The sequence below is a fragment of the Hesperophylax consimilis genome, chromosome 29 (genome assembly GCF_061612785.1).
Source record: "Hesperophylax consimilis isolate HC1 chromosome 29, BYU_Hcon_1.0, whole genome shotgun sequence".
In the NCBI taxonomy this organism is placed as follows: Eukaryota; Metazoa; Arthropoda; class Insecta; order Trichoptera; family Limnephilidae; genus Hesperophylax; species Hesperophylax consimilis.
Genome location: NC_142864.1, coordinates 1,126,813 through 1,144,414, shown reverse-complemented (window position 1 = coordinate 1,144,414; position 17,602 = coordinate 1,126,813). Strand labels below are relative to the sequence as shown.

Here is a 17,602-nt window from a genome sequence, read left to right as displayed (position 1 = left end):
GTGCCTTTTATTTTATTTTGTGGATGTTCAGGCATAAATATTTCATTTTTTTTCGATCATTTTATAAATAACTTAATTTGCCACATTATACAATAAAATCATAAATGATAATGGGTTCGTAAGTAGGAGATTTTGAACTTTAAAGCAGTTTTCATAAGCCTTATACATTATTTTTTTCTGGGTTTATAAAAAGATTTATATAAAAAATACTCGATAATTTCAAAGGCCAAGATGTATTCTACTCGCAGTATTTAATTAAAGCATCTGAAACATTTCTAGGCGACCAAATTTTCAAACCAAAAACACATGATTATGCATTAGTACGTATGGCATCGCCTTAATAGGAATTTTTATAATGTTAACCCTTGTCTGTTCGAAAGATTACACTCTAGGGATTGTCTGTTCACTGGCTATACGGTACCTTCGGTGGAGGTAAAGAGTGTACCGTGTAATGTGTGTGTGTACCTTCAATAATCATACCACATTATATTATTAATGTTTATAGTCTCCATGACATCGACGCGTGCCATTTTGTTCTTCGCCAGAGATGAACGAAATTAAAGCTCTTTTCACAAAGGGAGCTTTTCTTAGCGCGACGCAATTTTTGTAACACTGATTTCAGAAATGAATTTTACGGTTTATTTTTGTGTTAATAGCGCCCATAAGTTCTATTTACAGAAGCCAGTGATTCTATTACACATTACACCTCTCATGAGACTTTTTTTGGTGAGCGTCCTATTTAATTCTACTGTTTTGCGTTTCATGTCAGTAAATTGGTTTATACGTTCCATTACAAGATGGTGGCCGTTTTAATTGTTCAGTAAAGAGTCTTTTTTCAAATGTGAAATCGTCGTGTTTTTTGAAAATGTTAATTCAAGTTTTTTCAATAATAATGATATTATGGTATGTACCTACCTGAAGAAAGTTTAAACAAAGAATTGTCATTAAGGCGATGCACTACGTCGTGTAATATTTTAAATTGAGCCGCTATCAATAACAACCCTTAAGTAGATGGCGATAAGGTTGAAATTCCCGCCTTTTTATTATTTTGTGGATGTTCAGGCATAAATATTAATTTTGTTTAACATTTTATAAATAACTTAATTTGCCACATTATACAATAAAATCATAACCGAAAATGGGTTCGTAAGTAGGAGATTTTGAACTTTCAAGCAGTTTTCATGGGCCTTATACATTATTTTTTTCTGGGCTTATAAAAAGACTTATCTAAAAAATACTCCATTATTAAAAAGACCAAGATGTATTCTACTCGCAGTATTTAATTAAAGCATCTGAAACATTTCTAGGCGACCAAATTTTCAAACCAAAAACACATGATTTTGCATTACCACGTATGGCATTTATTTATTTATTTATTTATTTATTTATTTATTTGGAAAAGTTGACAGCAAATCTGTAATTATATAATGATACAATAATAATATTATTAATTATGCCAATTATGAACTTTCCACTGATGAATAGTTAATGGTGTTACAATGGTGTACAATGGCATAGAGATGTTCTCTTAAATTAATTTCTTGTTTAGTTAGGAAATATTAAAAATATTAAAATAAAGGAGGGTGGGGGGAGGAGGGGGAAATATAGGATAAGGATTAAGAGGCAAAGGACGGGAATATATAGGAATTGAACTAGTTTGAGTTTTGTTGATTATTGAGTTTTTGTTTTATGTCGCGTAAAGTCGAGTTAAATATGTCAATATGGTTATAATTTAAGTTAAAAAAGTGTGTGGATCTGTAGATAAATGAGTTTTGTTTGGAATTTGTCTTACAATGAGGGAGATTAAAAGTAAGCGACTGTCTGCTGTTGCGATTGGGAACATGGAATAATAGGCGTTGAAGAAGATCAGGACTATCGATTAAATTGTGTGTAATTTTGAATAACATTACCAAATCTGCTACATTTCTTCGGAAAGTTAACGTCTGTATATTGAAGAACTTTGCAGAGTCTTCATTACTGATATGAGATCGAAAAGAGCGGAAATTAAGGTACCTTAAAAATCTATTTTGAACACTTTCAATTCTATTTTTATGTATTGCATAGCCTGGGTTCCACACTTGTGATGCGTATTCAAGGATACTACGAGCGTATGAGAAATACAGTGTTTTGAAAGTAGCAATGTCTTTGAATTGTTTACAGGAACGGATTATGAAACCCAGCATAGAAGATGCGTTAGTGACTACGTGGTCAATATGTTTATTGAAATTCAGTTTACTATCAAGTATAACCCCAAGGTCCTTAATTAAGGCATCGCCTTAAGATAGTGACGTTTATTTAAATTTTTAAAATGTTACATGGAATATATGTTTTATTATTGAGTAGGTAGGTATTGAAAGAACTAGGTAAAATCAAATGATTTCAGAGAAAAATTTTGGTATTGATTTATTAAATTAAGGAAAATTACAAACATTATTTTATATACGCGAGGTTTACTGTTCATATAACTACAAGTATAGCATACTTTTATGCCTACTTGTATATTTGTTTTTTTTTTTAAATATAGGTTAGGTATAAACCTATGAAACTATGTATTTCTTTACAGCACAGTAAAGGTTGTATGAAAAAGACTGAATCCAATTGAACTGAATTCAATTTACAACGCTTGAAGTGTGCATACGGTGTGGCCTATCTATTTCTACGGTATTTAGGACCAATGGAAAGCTTGAAGGGAATAATGAATTACGTTAAGAAAGGGAGGCTTATACTATTTTATTAGCTTGAGATATTTAGTGTTTCACTATTCTGAAAAGCGAAGGACATGCTTGGCACCGTAGTCACATTATTTGGAGAAAGACATTTTTTGAACCTTCGTAGTAAGTGTTCAAGATAATATGTAAATGAGAATGTAAGAGGTAGCGCGCTAGTACCTATAAAAAATCATAATTAATGGGCGTAATCGAAAATATTTAATAAAGCACAACTTATTTAAAATGGAGCAAATATTTCTTGACAAATTTCTTAAGTAGCATTTCAAGAAACACTGTGATTTTTTTCATACCTTTAACACGTTAAATAACAGAACCAAATGTGTTTTTATCATTTTCGGAACTAAATTTGCCATTTTTTTTGTGAGAATTTCATCAAAAATTATATAATTATTTTATAGTTTTAAAATGTAAACTATCTTAAAAAATATCGATTGTTTTTTTAAGAACTTAAAAACATATAAAGGAAATGCGTTATGAATCGGTAAAAATTCTGAATGTGGTGATTTGATGAAAAATGGATCCCGCACGAGAGTCCCAACTACTCCCAAGTATCGCGAGTCTGTGGGACTATTGTATCATTATTGTATCATCAATTTGGGTACGTTGTGAGGCTGAAGTGAGTAGAAAGTAAATGAGATAAGAACGAGGAAGGTCAGGAAGGTACCTGGGCATTCAGATTTTTTCACTAAACACGGTCAAAGCCATTACAAGCAACTGGTTCCGAATTGTGATATTTTACTAGGCCGATATTAGGAATATCTTGCACTCTAGTGTCGCACATATACTAATTGACTTACTAACCAACACTCGGTTTCCTCGTAGGAGTATGCAGAGAGGATGGACCGCCAAACATCTTGGTATTTGCACACACTGCTTGCTTCATTGACATTCATACGTCGTCGTATATATTAATTGAATTAATTCATTTTGAAATAACATCAATGAAACAGGTAACGTGTATTCGCGAACGCCAGAATTTGAATCTGTGACCTCTGGATTCATAGTGGAGTATCTTACCTCTAACTGATTAACTTTATAATACCATCCTGAATTATAAAGCACACTGTAAAAATAAGACCGAAAGAAATACGTTTTGTATCACAAAAGGTGAGGTTAGGTTAACTATGCGATGGAGAGGTTAGGTTAGGTTAGGCGTGGAACACAGCAAGATGGATAACCTAGTAAACAGCGCCACGGTGAATGGTGGAGGCATAACGGGTAAGGGTAAGAAGGGGGCGCGGAGCGGGAGGCCTCGAACAACAGGATTCCGTGGATTTCCATTTATGATATCTTGATTTTGATTAATGGTCTTCTTCTTCTTGTGTCAAAGCGAAAGGGAAGAATACTAAACAGAGTTTTGGATGCCATATTTGTAAATTAAGATTTTTTTGTTTATTCAGAATACGGTGATGTCAGTAGCCGCCTGGCTACCACGTTAGACATTGATGCAATAATACACGTCACACGAAAAATGACAACTCGTATATTAAATAGTGTGTTTATTGACAGAATGGCTAAAATTTTACGTGGTAAAAATCCACATTCCACGACTACTCAACTCAACTCTATGTTCAACTCAAATATTGTATCATACAGTTTAGTCTAAACTCTATCGCCCTCTGTTGATCTCGACCGCTTAGTCAGCGATCTTGGGAATTCCTCCAGCAGTAAGTAGGTCGTCATCCAGAGAATTCTATAAATCAGAGCCTTGGCTTCTTGAGTTCGATAATTTCAAGAAACCAGATTCAATAATCTTGCTTTTTTATCAAATTAAATGTTTCTTGTTTAGGTCGTGCACAAAGAGACGTTGACCTCTACGGCAAAACAGCTAAAATCTTTGACTCCGCATCCTGAGTGTTAGGTAATCTTACTATCATCCTGGTGACAGACCACCATTTCGTTGGCCTAGTTTGAAATGACTTTATCCATTCACCGTGGCGCTGTTTACTAGGTTATCCATCTTGCTGAGCTCCCCGCCTAACCTAACCTAACCTCTCCTTCGCACAGTTAACCTAACCTCACATTTTGTGATACAAAACGTATTTCTTTCGGTCTTATTCTTACAGTGTTTACTTTTTTAAGTCTCACAACATACCCCGATTGGAAAATCCTACCGGCTGCCCCAGTGTATTGTGAATGACTCTTGATAATAAATACAGCTTCTTCACAAGAAAAAACTGTATTTTTTATACAAAAAAACTCCTATCATCAGCAACAATTGCGTAGGACAGCCTGCATCGGATCCATCAGTCATCTCAAAAACGACGACCACACAAAACAACAGTCACCAAAAAATTTACACAAGCCGAAAGGACGACTTCTCCAGCGATTTTCTTGGCATACTGACTGGAGAAAGGTAACATGGTGCTACAAAAACTAAGTTCCCCGCTACATCAGTTCGGTTTCTTTATTAAATCTAATTAGCATAGGAACTTCATAGTTCCACATATACAAAAACACATCTAAATTTGAATATAGTCGGTTATCATTTACATTTTTCAACACACATCTTGATTTACAACATAACTTCGAATCTTCCCAAAATGATAATTAGTATTACACTGTAAATTTTGTAAAAAAATATGAATATTTGTTATGCCTTTTAGTATCCCTCCTTTACATCTTTTTATTCGAATTTTTAACCATTTCAATACGTCCGTACAAATCCATTTTATTCCCTTTTTATTCTTTATATAGCCTTTTTTCTCCTTTCAGCCGCGGACAAAAGTTGGATCAAAAAAGGAACAAACCAAAAGACCTTTAGTGTGGTTTAGTGAACGCGGGGAATCTCCTTACATAAAATATTATATTATCTTTAATATTATAAATTATATTGAATAATGGAATGAAATTATTATACGCACCCGCATGCTTCAAAATGTGTAGAAGAATCTTTATTGTCTGCTCTATAAAACAAATTCTCTTCTGTTTAAAGTGGAGCTATTTTTTTTAAATCACAGACAAAGAAACTCGCGAATTTTTACCGATTTATAACAAGTTTCTCGTTAATTCTTTAAGTTATAAGTTCCAAAAAAAATTATAATGTTATTTTTGAAGATAATATCTACGCATTTATTATGCCGAAATGTTAATTATATGAAATTCCCACGGTAGAAAAAAATCGCAAAGCAAGCTCCGAAAATTATTGAAAACACGTTTTGTTGTGTTATTTAATATGTTACAGTTAATTATTTTTAGTGCTAAAATAATGTTTACGAGACAAGGTTTACATATTATTTTTATGCAATAATTATAAGCCTGAAACACATATTTAAATTGAAAAAAATTTTCCGAGAAAAAATACATGCCGCCGACGGGAATTGAACCCGCAGTCTTCTGATTGCCGGTCAGGTGCTCTACCGATTGCGTTACTACATTTAATAATGTTACTTTTAAGTTATGCAATTATTTTAGTTTTTATTATTGTGAATAATAATTTTTATAAAAAATAATTTATTAAGACAAATTTTGTAAAGTGCCTCAATCAATTAAATATGATTTAAAATTTTCTCGGCCAAAAGTATTTTTGTGATTTGTTTTTGGGGTGTTATGCCGTGTTGCGCTAACTCCTTTTTAGCCTTTTGTCTTTAGCATTTTGCCTCAATCAATTGACTTTCTTTCCTATGTGAATCATATAAATAAGTCATCTCAATATGGATAACACTAGTTTCATAATGATATTGAATATCGAAACAGCTGTCACAATAATAGAAAAAAACTGAAATACTAGAGGGGGTCTTTGCCACATCCTTGGGGAATCTGCATGGATTTTTTTTTAAATTAAGGATTTAACCTGGGTCTTCAAGCAGGAAGGACGTACACAGGTCGTCTAATTATTCAGCAGCCGAGCTCTTGAACTCAAGAACGAGTCGTAGAAGAGACCTGTTCTCACGTGACCGATTTCAATTCGAATGTAAATTGACTGAGTGGGAGATACTCGGTGTAATACCACCATCCAGAATTGAAACGTTGCTTGAAATGGGTTTAGCCGTGTTTGGTGACCAGATCTGAATAGTCAAGTAATTCCCAACCCTCCTCAATACCTTCAGCCTCAAAACAAAACATACCACAATTGAGGGTACCATAGTCTCTCTGACTCCAAACTGGATGGAAACACTTAAGACTTGTGCGGTATTCACATAAAAATATAATAAACTTACGCACAACAAGTTTTACTTGATCGTTACCACTTCAATTAGGTACTGCAATTTATTATTGATTTTAAAAATCTCCTCCATCTCAATTGAACATTGTTAAAATTCACAGTTGTTGTCCGATTTCTAATGTATTGTGTTTTCAACGTGGGATTACATAGCTGTAGAAATATCATAACTATTTGTACTGTATTTAAAACAATTTTGATGCTAAGCTGTTATTTTATCATTTCAAACCAATTAACAGAAAGAAAGTATGTATATTTTGCGCTTTAGATACTCATAGCATCGCCATGGTGAAAAGACACCATTCATAAACCAAACGTTAACAATCATATCTGAATAGCAAGACACTTCTCAACCTTCATCTTTTTAATTTACTCCCTTTCCTGTTACATTCAGCCTCACAACATCACAACATCACAACCCCAATATCGAGGATAAACCTCGGCCCATTTCAGATTCTGATCAAATTGTTATCTTGCTACACGGAGAAAAATAAATATGCTAATTTATTAAGAGTTTCTTCAAATTATTGGTATTTCCGTTTAAAAACGGGATTGCAGGCCTTTACTAATGAATTAATAGGTTTCCTGATAAACTTTTAGTAACTGACGAACATATTATCACGATGTCGGAACACGTGTTCCTGGAAATCCTTATATTCTATATCATATATTATCAAGTCAAATGCTGGTGTATGTTTATACACTTGTTCGTTCACATGTTCTGATACATAAAGAATTTACTAAAATTTTATCAGGAAACGGCTTGAAATCTCGTTTTTAACCGGATTACAAATAATTTCACCAGATTCTTAACAAATTAGCAATACTCATTGTAGACCGTTGAAAAAAAAAACACTCACAAAAATAAACAAAAACTGACTTTACAAATCATACTCATTTCAAATATAGAATTAGAATAGTTTTCTAATAATAATTTGTATTATAGTTAAGTACATATTTGGTTGTCTGATTTCTAGACACTCAATTCAAAACATACCAGAGTTGATTGAACCTGAATTACAATTACAGACACAACCGAAATTTTATTGATTTTAAAGATAGATACTTACCTTGGAACACATTCATTGCAGTGTTTAGTTCGTCATTGTTTTCTTGATGTTAAAATACATAATATCCTCTGTATCTACGCTGTACGGTGTAGTGTTGGCCTGCTTGCTTAACACAGCTGTAATTAGGGGACGCTGCGATGACTCTGCACAAAATACAAGTTTCTTTTTACGTCGTTTTCAGCTGTATATTACAATATCTCCTAGAATTATTAATATCGAACAGGGCTGCCAACTGAACAACCTAAAATTTGTTAAAATTTGGATGTTTGGACGTTTCGGTGTGCCTGAAGTTAGTCCGAATTTTACTACTGTTTCAGGCTAAAATTCTGTTATAAATTAGATTACATACCATTAGTAACTCCTATGCCATGTTAGCTGATGTTTTTAATATGTCTCTATTGAACTATAATGCTGTACTAATTACACATTTTAGCATATTTCAACGAGGACACTGCGTGACGGGTTTTTGTTTCTTTTTCATAAACTTTGCACTAAAGTTTTTCTTTTGTCTTGTTATATAATCTATTTCGTAAATCTCTCTGGGGCCTAGGAGTCGAAAGGACTTTGTAACCTGACAGCAATTCGGTCGATCACCTGACCCCCTCCAATTCGTTTTGTCCGAGTAAGCCATTTTGGTTTCCACACTTGATCAAAAAATATTAGCGTAATTATTGACTGAGCGAAGCCAAGTACTGTCATCAACTTATTTGGCATTTTACCTGTGTGTAAATTTGTTTGTTACATTCCGGTTCCTATTTCAAGACGGTAGTCGTTCTAAAAGTTGTTTATTAATTAAGTAGTAAAGTTTAAAAAACGATTTTAATTAATATGCACTAACGAAAATATTTTATTAAGCATGACTTATTTAAAATATTTAAGAGGAAGCTACAAACCGAAAATGTGTATATTCTTGGGATACCTTATATTGTAGGTAATAGGCATTCAAATCTCTTGACAAACGGAGTGTAGAAACGTTCGATTTCAAGCAAAAAACTGTTTTTATTTATTTTGTAAATAATTTTTTAATAAGAAAAAAAGATAATCAAGTGAAACTGTCACAGATAATTTTAGCTATAATACTGAATTTTTTTTAAGTTTGTTCCTTTATGCGTTCATACATTTCTATTGAAAAAATATTTTTTTTAGTAGTTTGCATTTATATTTTTTATTGAGTAATTTATATATTTATTTATTTTGTACTCAAGCGAAGCGATAGGAAAACCTTCAATTTATCTAAAGCATATTTTTTGGTATTCATATTGTACACCAATTCGTTATAAAGATTAATCAAAATAGTGATTTGGCATTAAGCTTCGCCTTAACATGTTAAAAAATAACAGAACAAGATGTTTTTTTATAATTTTCGGAGCATTCGTTGCGATTTACTTTTGTATCAACGGAATTTCATATACTTACATTTCAACTCGGAAAATATATAAAGATTATCTTAAAAATTAACATATTTGTTTAAGAGCTGAAAACTGGAAAAATGCTATAAATCAGTAGAAATGCGGTGTTTTTTCTTCTTAAACATAAAGAAAATCAAGTAGGTACCTTCTACAATATAAGCATATAATGGGCAGCCCTGAAAAAGCTAAGATTTTTATCAAAAGCATCCGATATTACCAGTCAATCAAAATTCTTTAAGTTTTTTGTGTTCTAACGATCAGATGAATTTAAAAATGTTGAATACTTCTTGAGGAAGATTAATTCATTCTCATTATTCATTCACTTCTATTTTCCGCTTATAAACGTATAGAATATTATTATTATAAGTAATACAGGTCTGAAGATTAAAATACATTCAAAGATACATGTATTATTTGTACCTCTTCTTCAGTCAAATACACGTATATTTTAATATGTGTTTGTATATTATTTTACATTCCTTTTCAAATGTAATTCACAAGTTCAAGATAATTTTAATGAAAAAAATATGCCGCAGGCTTTTTCTTGCAAGTCTTAATATAACATGTATATCTTCTATGATTGTGTTTGTAATTTTATGTACGTGTAATAATTGTAATTGCTTTTAAAGTACGTTTTTCAACCTACTTACAAAACATCGTGTCGTTTCGCGCATGGGTAAACAGAAAGCAAAGAATGCCACATCAGATGACACAATTCCCTAAAATAAAGTTGGAATCTGAAAGAGGCGTCTACAGATATTGTTTTCGCAAACGCCACTGAGAAACAGCATTTTATCTTGATAACGATTACTTATTGCTTTTAGCTGAAAAGTGTGATCGAATTTGAATAGGTGCCTACTAAAAATACTAATTTCGATTGTTCAATGATTTCAAATTTGTTTTTAAGTTAATTTGTCATTTTTAAAACTGGAACTGATTGTTTGATGAATTCACACAAACGATAAAGTGCCTACCTATTATATAATTAATTTGTAATTTTTATAAAATATTTATAATATCCAGTGATTTCTCATCGATCTGCGCTATTTATCGAACGTACTAATTTCGGTCGTCTGTGAGTTAGTCCTGAGTGAAATCTGGTTCAATGATTTCTCTTTTGCTTTAAATTTAACTTGTTTTTTTTTCAAAATTGGAACTAATTTGTAAAGATTTCAGACTATTCCGTGATTTGCACTAGTATCCATCTATATATAAAAAAATAATGTTTCCGTGTTTATCTTGTATGCATTCCTATACGATTCATCCGATTTAGCTGAAAATTGCAAATTTTGTTCTTAGTTAGATAATAGAATTTTCTAGCAAAGTAATGCATGTTTTTTTGCAATGTTTAAGTAATACATAGTATATGTTCTTGTTTGTCTGCGAGACCTAACTAATATTCAAATCGGTTCAAAAACCCTTTGAGTCCGTCTTTTATATGTTTTTTTTGTTTAATTCCAATAACCCCTTGGTGATACAATAAAAATAATATTATTCAGAATGTTCTTTTGCCGTCTCGCTCGCTCTTCTACTGTCTGCAATGCGTTTGTCTCTCTCTAAGGACATTGTCACTTCTTGGTGCTGAATGTATTAAATAATTTATTTCGTAATGAATGCGCTATCACGTTTTGAGCAGTGCTTCTCAAAATGTGAGGATATTTTAATACTATTTTATTTTTTTGTAAGTTTCGCACTAGAGTCCCAAACCGACCGAAGCCAATGGTATACTCAAGAATTGGATTATGTTACAAGAAAAATGGCTTTTGCTAATTTATTAAGAATCTCTTCAAATTATTGGTAATTCCGGTTAAAAACGGGATTGCAGGCCTTACGGATGAATTAACAGGTTGCCTGATTAATTTTAGTTAATTACGAATCATAATGTCGTAACACGTATTCATTGTTGAATTTTTGCATTAAAACGAAAATTCTTTGTATCGCCGTAGTATATTATCAAGGCAAATCGATAAAAAATTCTTGAATTGATGATTTTTTTTATTAATGACCTTTTAATTTATCGTGAGGAAAACAATCGATTTCGTTGATGTTCAGTTGAAGAGAGTTGGCAGGGGAACATGATAGAAAAGCAGAAGGTTGCGAGCTGATCTGGTCACCAAACATAGCTAAAGCCATTTCTCGCAAAGTCTATTTTGAACGTTAATATTTCATCAGAGCGGTACGGAGAGTGTCCAAACGTAATATTGATGAATTTTGTTATTAAATCACGCGATTTTTTAGTATGAACGCCAATTTGACCACAAGTCGCTTTTTATTGTCCAAAAAATTCAATTATCTCTTTATCGTCGACCGCGTACCCCGGCGGAGAGTACCTAGGCTGGTGCCGAAAGAATATCTACATACCTGCCCAACAATAAAACTTTAATGACATGTAAGTTTCAAAAATACACGGTGTCTGGTATTTGAACAGTCAAACTTCGATGCAAAGTTAGAGCAACCATATTTATTGTACATTTATTTATATTTACTGTAAATACTTTCGCCTATCAAACAAAAAAGTAGTGACAGTAGACTTCGCGTCCATAAAATGTTGTTTTTTATTTTATTAATAAATCAAAGCTAAAATTTTCTCGTAGGTACACATAATTCAACATATTTCTACTTAATTAAAAACCATTTTATTTCAAATAAGGAATTATACAATTTGTCCAAAGAAATTGTCTCAATGAAAATTATTTTATTTAAAAAACTTTTGGCAGGTAGGTAACATAACATTGAAAAAAAAATCGAATAAGAAAGTCCAAATAAACACAATGGCTTCATATTTGAAAAAATAATCTTTAGTGACAATTGAAACGGCCGCCATCTTGAAATGAAAAAAGAATTATGAACATCTAATAAAAAAGGACTTAGACAATTTTTTTTTAAATGGATATTCTTGGATATCCGAAAATTAAAAACTGTTTTTGAAAGATGATGAAGCACGCTTTCAAATCTTATTATCAAAAATAAACATATAATAACATTTGAAGCATCAACATTTTGAAAACAAAACTTAAAAAAAAATAAAATTGCTCATCTTACGTTTTTTTGTCTAAACACCGAACTAAAATTACTGATAACAAAAAAATACACATTTGACTAAATACGTGAATTATAAACATTGGTGATCGGATATATCATCACAATGATAATTCATCACATCTTTAAAAGGTCATGGAAAGTGATGAAACAAAATCTTTATTGACTGGCTTAAGTAGGTTAGGTTAGGTTATTTTTTTATCGTTTCTAATGACTTTATATCACTTTTTAAAAGTGTGTTGAATTGTCACTGTGTTGAGTTATCATGTAACCATAGACATTATGATCACCTCACTTTTTTTATCGTTTCATATATAATATAATATATAATTGATATAATTAATTTTTTTTCATTTTTCAATATTCATTCAGATAACATTGAAAAGATTCAACGGGAGTTTCTAAGGTTTATAAATTATAAATTACATATTCCTATACAAAACACAAATTACAATCACCTCTTGGATAAAATGTCTGTATTGAAACTTTCAGAAAGAAGAATAAGCACAGATTTAATACTGTTACAAAGAATACTACATTTTAAAATTGACTGTCCCGAATTACTTCAATGTATCAATATCCATGTTCCCAAAAAATCGTGCCGACATTTCTTACCTTTTTACTTCAATAACACCAGGACACTAGCTTACCAAAATTCTCCGATTCCGAGACTTCACAATCTCAGAAACAAATATTCTGATCTGGGTGATATATTTCATTTGAAAACTAATCAGTATAAATGTTGTATATTCTATCACTTTTATTCTTCTAGACACAAATAGACCTATATACCCATATAGTTTCTGTTTGTTTTGTTGTTCTAGTTTTGTTGAATCTTTTAAATTCAATTATATGCGTGAGGATTCATTTTTGCCATTATGTTTACATTCTTCTTTATTGTATTAATTTTTAAGTGTTTACTCTGATATAAAATGCTTGTATTTTTTTTAAAGAAAAGCTCACTAGGGCGTGTAATAAATAAAAAAATAAATATTTTTTTCTCAAATTGCGGTCGTAACCGTTGTTTTTAGAGATGTGTACATTTTAATTAGTCTGTGGTGAACTTCTATATTTGAATATAAAGCTTGGTGTTTTCTCTTTCTAACACCATTTATTTCATAATTCTAACTACAACGGTAAGGGAGACAAAGCTCCGAATCAATGATCCGTAGTAAGCGTTCAATGATGGTTTGAAAGGGAGATATATAAACACGAATGTTAGAGGGAGCGCGCTTAAATTTAAAAAAAACTGTAAGTGTAACTCGTTTGAAATAGGGCAAAAATCTCTTAACAAATTCTTATGTTGCATTTAAAGATACACTGTGATTTTTTCATACATATATCATATTAAATAATACAGCAAAAAGTGTTTTTAATAATTTTCTAAGCTTACCTTGCGATTTTTTTTCTATCGAGGAATTTTTAATATAATTACCGTTTCGGCACTACAAATGCATAGATATTAACTTCAAAAATAACATAATATTTTTTAGGATCGTGAAAATTTAAAGTTTAAGAGGAATGTGCTGTAAATATGGAATGTGGGGTTTAATTCCTTGTATTGTAATATTGTAATGCGGATTTTAATATTTTCCTGATTCAGTTCCTTAGTGTGTCGATAACCAAACGCCCTGTAAATTTTTCTAAATCTGCATGTTTATAATATATATATATAATGTGGTATGTTCTTTGTAGCACACATTGGCAATTTTGGCAATCAATTTTATATGGATACATAATTACGGGAAACACAATAAAATACTATTGTCGAGAATGACCGACGAATAAAAACTATACGTACATCGTTTAGTAGCGCGTTCTGGGCCAAACTCTACGGGAAGATCTGCTCAGCATCACCGGGTGTTGGTGAAGTGCTTGAAATAATGATACAACAGTTTTGGAAACAAATCCGAACTTTTGTTAACCTGTTTTGGAATTTGTAGCTAAGTTTTTTTAACAATTTGGGCGCCATTGTAAAATGGACTAGTTTTTTTATTTTATAACGATATTGCTACGCGAGTTGCTTGTACTGTCAGATTCATTTATTCACAAATCACAGAAAAATACTGAGTGCGAATTAGATTTTCCAAATTAATTAAAATGTTAAAGGAGCTAAATTGGCTAAAAGTAAAACAGATGCTGAACTTGAACGCGATGATATTTATACATCAAATAATAAATAACCTGTTACCAAAATACTTTTCTAACACAATTATATACACTAAAGACATTTATAAACATTACACAAGGACGTGCAATGAAATCAGACTACCAAAAAGGACAAAGCCAATACGCAAAACCTTTTTGCACAACAGAGGGATAAAATATAGAATCACATTCAACAGGAGAAAATATATTGGAAGAACTACATTCAACAGAAGAAAATTTATTGCAAAAACTACATTCAACAGGAGAAAATATATTGCAAGAACCACATTCAGCAGGAGAAAATATATTGTAAAAATAAATAGTACGTTAGTTTTTCAATTTGGGAGTGGGTACCGCCGCCCCGCGAAGCATTTATTGGATAACCAACACCTCTGTAATAGGTCACCCCAAGTGGTTCGCTACGTTTGGTGATTTAGCAGGGGTGCCCGGGTTATTCGGGTGAGATTTGTTCAGAATGCGCCTGTCCAACAGTTGCGTGGGGTGCCAGATCGGGAGCGATCAACTGGTCTATTGACCTATCGCATTGCGCAGCAGTGACAAATGTATATGTCCGTCACTCCTGGACACACTGATCCTTAGATTCCTACCCAACCTTCGTACCTTTTACCTACCCAAAACCTCGTCTACACAGCATTATTATTTTCCTCAGGGCCTCCTGTAAATGTAAACGTAAAAAAGTCATTTTCAAACTTTAATACACAAAAAAATCAATTAAAATCAATAAATATATAAGTCAATCGTTCGGCTTCCCGCCATAATTTCACATTAAAAATATAGTTGAATGATGTAGATCAATGATACTCAACCTTTTTCTTCTGCGGGCCACATTCATATGTTTGTAAAGCTACGCGGGCCGCAACACTATGCTGGTCAGTGTTGCCAATTGATCTTGGCCTAATGTCGCCGTTTTTCAAACATTAAGTAGCCTAATGTAGCCGAATTTCAGTTTGCAGTAATTCTAATGAACTCGCATAAATTCTGCCCACATATTCCCCACAAATATTGTACGTGAGCTTGATTCCCACTTTTATTATTCGAAATCCATGGGAGAGGGGTTGTTAGAGAATTTCTGTAAAACATAATTCCCCACAAAAAAATTTCTCCCGAAAAAAATAAGTGCTCCCCACAAAATATTTTAAATCCATGGGGGAGAAAAAAAAATATCATGAAACCCACCACCCCGTTTTTTGGCAACAATGTGAATGTGACGCATTTAACTTTGGAACTGTCAAAAATGTATGTGTTGCCACGAGCAAAATTATTTGCGCGCATATTTGTCTGTCATATCTTTGTTTTTTGGAGATAGATCTAGCGTGTGCAATACCAACACTCTTATACCAGATCTAATGTTGACATGACAACGACTATCCTCTTCGGTTTCAATGTCTGTACGTCAAAGTCGCAATTAATCTCAAATTAACGTGATATAGAATGCCAGATTTTGTAAACCATGTTCCTGATATTAAATGTATTGAGGGCCACACAAAATAGCTTGGCGGGCCGCAGGTAGAGTATGACTGATGTAGATGGAATATATTTTTAAAATTTAGAGTTTGATCATCATTTTTGTATCACCCAGTTAAAATTGAAACAACTTTGATGTGTAGTGAGACGGGCGAATAGACAATTAAGCAGTGGGATAGAGAGGGAAATAGGCAATTTGACTGAGGTGCGCAACAAAAGTCAAACCCCGAGGCGATTAAAGTAAATAATATGTACGCTCAAATATTGTATTTTTTGTCGAATTTTTTTGGGTTTTTTTAATATTTTACTCCGGCGAGTTGTTCCGCAGATGGTTTTTTGACCGCGGCTTTAAAATAATTAATCTTACTGCTTATGGAATTATCTGAAATTTACAGAATTTCAATTTGTAGGTGAACGCATTTATAGGAATTCAAATTTAAATAGAAAAGTCAGTAACTTCTTGAACTCTCAGGTTATTACAAACATCGTCACATTATGTGGAAGCCGCGGGATCAAATCCCGGCGTGTACGACTAAATTAATTTGAGTTATTTCACAATTTATTCATTAAAAATAATTTACAGAATATTTGCGACACGTTCTAGAGTGGTAGATACTCTCAGTATCGCCCTGGTGTAAGACCACCATTCAGAATTGTAAAGTTGCTTGAAATGGCTTTAACCGTGTTTGGTGACCAGATCCTAGTAACGAATGAGACGATGTATGAGTGTGAATGACGCAAGGAGTGTGTGCTAAGACCGAGTTGTTTAGCTAGTCCATCCTATCTGCCTACTCTTGCTAGAAAACGGTCTTGATAACTAACTAACCATCACGCCGTTTCCCCGCAGGGGAAGGCAGAGAGGACGGACCGCCAAACAACTCGGTCTTGGCACACTCCCCTTGCCTCATTCACATTCATACATCGTCTAATACATACTCTTCTATTATTATGACTCTTGACTTGGTCTGACTCAAGTATCTGATTCACTTAATCATGCCATGTCTTCCTCGGGCGTCCCCGACTTCTGCTACCATTCACACTCCTTTCTAGAGTGACGGTTAGTTGATTAGTTATTAGAAGTTTTCCTATTAAAAATGAAACCACATTTGATAAACCTTCCCTGAATGATTTAATTTCTGAAATTTCCTTACATTTTGTATGGGAAAATATTCCGAGATTAAAGCTATTTAACGATGAATAATAATTGTACAGCCTATTGCCTATGGACCAACGCCTGTCTTACATTGCCTACGTACCTTACAGATTAAGCACCTATCTAGCCATGTAAAATCATCATTTTAATCCCGAGATAATGGATCGTACTCTTGAATTATTTACGTAAAAACAACATGGAGATTTTTACTAAAAGCGTTGAATGTAAAATTCTTAGAATTCAATGAACTCTGAACTTAATATTTTAAGTGTTGTTTTGTTTTGTGTTCAAGGATGTTTTTTATGTGTCCTAACTGTCCGGAACCAGCGAGACTATGGCATTTCCATTTGGGGCATTTTGAGATAATGAAGTGAGTAGGAAGGGAAAGGAAAGTAGCGAGAGAAAGG

The 17,602-nt window shown here is 32.7% G+C and overlaps 1 protein-coding gene across 2 annotated transcripts in view; it reads left to right on the top strand.

Moving 5' to 3' along the window:
* LOC149409757 (zinc finger protein castor homolog 1-like) overlaps positions 1-17,602 on the top strand; it is a 141,544-nt gene that overhangs the window by 21,301 nt on the left and 102,641 nt on the right. The window lies entirely within an intron of this gene.